Source organism: Euprymna scolopes, chromosome 43 (genome assembly GCF_053919585.1).
Source record: "Euprymna scolopes isolate OS-2025 chromosome 43, ASM5391958v1, whole genome shotgun sequence".
In the NCBI taxonomy this organism is placed as follows: Eukaryota; Metazoa; Mollusca; class Cephalopoda; order Sepiida; family Sepiolidae; genus Euprymna; species Euprymna scolopes.
Window position 1 is genome coordinate 36,895,211 of NC_136524.1, and position 5,000 is coordinate 36,900,210.

The following is a 5,000-nucleotide window of genomic DNA, read 5'->3' on the forward strand; positions in this document are numbered from 1 at the left end:
AAACGATCGTACAGATAATTGACTTTGTTGTTGTTCCTTCTTATGAAACTGATTTTTAATTTAATTAAATTTTGATTTTTAAATTTAAAATTTTTTTAAAACTTTTAAATTATAGATCACATTACTTAATATTGAATTAGCTCTAGGACATTTAACTATCGAGCTTATTATATATCTAAATTACAACGAGCATTTCCTGTATTTTAATTAAACTAGTAATTTCACTATTACATTAAAATACACTTAGCTCTTTAGACTATTATTCTAATCTCCTTTAAATTATATATATATATATATATATATATATATATATATATATATATATATATATATATATATATATATATATATATATATATATATATATGTCACAAGTGTTAAGTATATTCCATACCGTGGCATCGTTAGAATATACGATGGACTGCTGATGATAATGCACACTTAATGGTCTGTAGTCCGTCTGGCAGACGTACTTTATTTTATTCATTTTTTTTTAATTTTCTTTCTTTAAAGATTGTAATGCTGGGTATGGGGCAGCCAAACTAGCTGCCAACATTGCCCTGCTTTTTATTGAAACCAATCGATAGCTCTTTTTATGATCCTGGCTGTTCCCTTAAGCGCAATTGTCTGGATCTCTTTTGCACTTGGTTCACCAGGAATATTAGTTAGGTAGGAGTTTAGGTTCTTCTTCATAAGCCCTCTAGCACCTATAATAACTGGTATGATTGATATCTCTGTAAGATTCCAGTTTCTTTTCATATCATACATGAGACCTTGATATTTGGCCTGTTTATCTCCTTCAGCTCTGTTCATACCTCCATCATAAGGGACATTCACTTCAACCAAGGTTGCCGCTCTTTCTGACTTATTCCATATAACTATCTCAGGTTTCACAGCAGCATTTTCAAAGTAAGTGGCCGTAGGGACTATATAGTCGTAATGTATGGTATATAAGTCATTTTCAACTGTTCTTTCAAGTTGAAGTTTCTAGGATTTGCTGCTACACTGGATGTTTAATTTTTTTACAGATGATCCAGTAGAGGTACTTATGTATTGATCAAAGACCAACTAAACTGAAGTAAATATTAATATATTCACATATTCACATATACATACACATCTATAAATACTCAATCATATATGCATATACCTGCATATATAGATCTATATACATGCATATATATATATATATATATATATATATATATATATATATATATATATATATATATATATATATATATATATACGTGTACATATGTAATTTTTGGTTTGTTAAAAGTGAAAAAAAAAACATATTTCTACGTTACCAATTTAATTGAAATTTTCAGAAAATCTATTTTTAAAGTCAAAGAATGTTTGCATGTTATTAAAATAATTTAACATTGCGAATTATAAAGATATTAAATTATAAATGGAAATATTTTTCGTAACTGCGAGATTGTCCCCATTTCATTTCCGGTAGAAATGAGCCTTTCACTTATTGAGATAAGTATTATTTGTATTAATTTTTATGATACTCATGCAGAGAGTGATCCGTGCTGAAATAATAACGTTATTATTTAAAAAGCCATTCTTAACATGGGGAGGGGAGGGTGTTTTGTACCTATTCTGTACTTTAACCTTACAATTGAATAAAAAAACATATCGTAAAACTTTAATTTGGAAATACGATTTAAAAAATAGCGCGGATCACTCTCTGCATTTTTTCCTTTTATTATTCTTAAAGAGTAAAACTTTTCTTATTCATGAAAAGAGTTAAGCCTACGTAAATAAATAAATGTTTGTACACGTGAGAAATTATCAATAAATGGTTTAGTTACTTTTTTTAAAAAATTATTTATGAAAAGAGTTAACGTAAATAATCTTTGTAAAAGTTAAGTGCGTAATTTCTATACTTATAGGTTTTTGGAAATTTTTTTCACTGGATTATTATTGATTGGACACTAATTAAACAGATTATTAAAAAAAAAATTTAAAAAAGAAATCATTATTTCGACATTTGAAAGTGGTGCTTACTCTTTAGTTACAACGTTCTGATAAATCAGTCACCAATTTTGTAAGCAATAAAAACGCGGTATATCAAAACCATAGAAAGTAAAAATAATATGAGTCTCTACCACATTTGTAAGTCAGAAATATATTTGTTTCTCAAAGAAAAAAAAATAGATTGAACATGACTTTTTTATTGTTTTTATGAAAATAAAGTTTCGAGTTAAAAATTTTTTTTTAATTTTTTACTTATTTAGTTAAAAGTCAGTTTTGGGTGTTTTTTTTTTTAAATAATTTGTTTTTATGAAAGGTGAGGGTTTTTTGTTTTTTTAAAAAATTTTTTTTTAAGTATTATAAATTTCACTAACATGCTGGAGAAATGTTGGTGCTAATGCAGAGAGTGATCCACGCTATTTTTTAAATCGTATTTCCACGTTTAATTAAAGTTTTATGATATGTTTTTTTTTATTCAATTGTAAGGTTAAAGTACAGAATAGGTACAAACACACTCCCCTCCCCATGTTAAGAATGACTTTTAAAATAATAACATTATTATTTCAGCACGGATCACTCTCTGCATGAGTACCGAAATGTTTAATAATTTGGTATTTTTTTAGATTAGGTCCACTTCCACAATTTTCCTTTAAATGACGACATTTATAGGTTTTCGAGTATGCTGAATACGGAAATCGCATTGAAATTTTGCGGAAATCAGTAGTTATCAAGATATAAAAAGTTATATTATGCATTGTATTCTTTGGCGGCCATCCTTTTATGCACGCATGCGCCATAAACAAATGCACGCGCGTAAAAAAGATGGCCGCCAAAGATTACAATGCATAATACAACTTTTTATATCTTGATAACTACTTATTTCTGCAAAATTTCAATGTGATTTTCGTATTCAGCATAGTCGAAAACCATTATAAGTCGTCATTTAAAAGAAAATTGAGGAGGTGGACCTAATCTAAAAATTTACCAATAATTTTCCATCCCAGTTCAAACAAAAGAAATCAAACAAAAAACTTTTTAGCCAAGAAACACACAGAAAAATGTCCCTCTCTCAGGTGGCCAGAAAGTGGGTGCTCATTCTAAGTTAAATTTAGATTGAAAAGTGATCACACACTTTTCGAAAAAGTAATTTCATGAATATCATGAAAACTTTCTTTTTGCTACGGAAACGGTTTGCAGATTCGTTTTAAGCACACCAAAATCTACAATAAAATATTTCGTTATATACGAACGTGAAACGGGCTTTAAAGTAAAATAATACCGGATTTTTTGGAGCAGATTTGCCGTTTAGTTGTACAAATATCCTCAAACCAAGTAATCACTAAAAGGGACTTTTAAAAGTCGTCACCTGTATCGAGCAAAAGTTTAAAACCACCGATTATATGTCAGCCTACGTCATGATAACATATTGAGTGAGTTCCTAACAGTATTTTGTATAGTTTTTTAGTCTAAACTCATTTTCCCCAAATTTCCCCAAACTTAACGTGTCCGATACAGTCTGCCACCATTTGTATTTTTCAGATATACCGATAAACATTGAATGTTTTTGAACCGATTATACATTACATAAAAACACTAAAATCTTATCCAGTTAGGTAGAACATTTACTTTTCTTGCCTTTGATAACATTTATTTGTTATATATTTATTTTTTGACAACTTTTTTGTATCTGTGTTTAGTAATATGAACCCTTTTCATTTAATGTAACGTTTAGTCGGCTTGAAAAACAGTGTTTATCGGTGTATTTGAAAGCTACAAATGGTGGCGGACACTGTTGATTACTTTAAGTTAGAGAAAGTGAGTTAAAATTAAAAAACTATACAAAATACTGTAAGAAACCCACCGATTATGCCAGTCTATGTCATCGTAACATATATTTGTGGGGGTTCAGACACTGTTTTGTATAGTTTTTAGTTTTCAACTTACTTTCCCAAACTTAACATATTCAACAGAGTCTACGACCATTTCTGTTTTTCGAGCCGATTAAACATTTTACATTACATAAAAACACTAAATAATTATCTAGTTAGGTAGAAACGTAACTTACCTTATCTTTGCTTTCATTTATTTGTTTTTGGACAACTTTTTCGAATCTGTGTATAGTAACCCCCCCCCCCCCCATCGACCAAATATTAATTACTAACTCACATTTTTGTATACAGAAAACAACAACAAAGAAAAAAACATTTAGCATTTCAACATTTTTGCTACGTTCGGCTTCATCCACTGATTGTTGGTCGAGTTCAAACCATGAATGATTGACAGAAACTCCCGAGGATCCAGATCAAATTTTGCGACAGTACCATTTTTTTTCATTTTTCACTTTTTGGAGTGGATTGCTGTACTAAGAATATAAGAAACATGCATTTTTCTCTTTTTATTAAATTTTTACATTACACCAAATTGAGCCACTGCAACGCGTGGCAGGGTTCAGCTAGTATATATATATATATATATTCAAAAGATTAGAATCATTTAATTACAGCAAGAGTCGTTGATAATGCTCACTCAAAGAGAGCAAATTTATAGTTTTTATTTCCTTTAAATAAATACAGTCATGTCTCGCTACGAGATGCAGACCGTTTCGATCATTATTGATCTCATCAGGCAAGAAAAAATTTATTAAATTTATTCTCATTCACACATACGCGCGCGCACACACACACACACACACACACGCATACACCCTCAAACACACATGCACGTGCACACACACACACACACACACACACACACACACACACACACACACACACAAATAATCGTACGTCCTAAGATGGAGTACAGTTTCCATAGCTGGAGAGGAGCTGCTAAGAAATATTCCTACCTGCCTTGACACGATACAAAACCATCCTCGAAATCTAGATAGTAAGGACTTTTTCATCTTTCTACTTTGTCTTTCTCACAAAAGTGACGTTGCGTTTAACAAAGAAACAGATTAGTGTAGTATGTTTTGATTTGAGTCTATCTCATATATTTTGTAGTATATGTTATTT

At 30.0% G+C, this 5,000-nt stretch overlaps 1 protein-coding gene across 2 annotated transcripts in view; it reads right to left on the minus strand.

Moving 5' to 3' along the window:
- LOC145268293 (angiopoietin-4-like) overlaps positions 1–5,000 on the minus strand; it is a 111,212-nt gene that overhangs the window by 67,802 nt on the left and 38,410 nt on the right. The gene's annotated exons all lie outside the window — the stretch shown is intronic.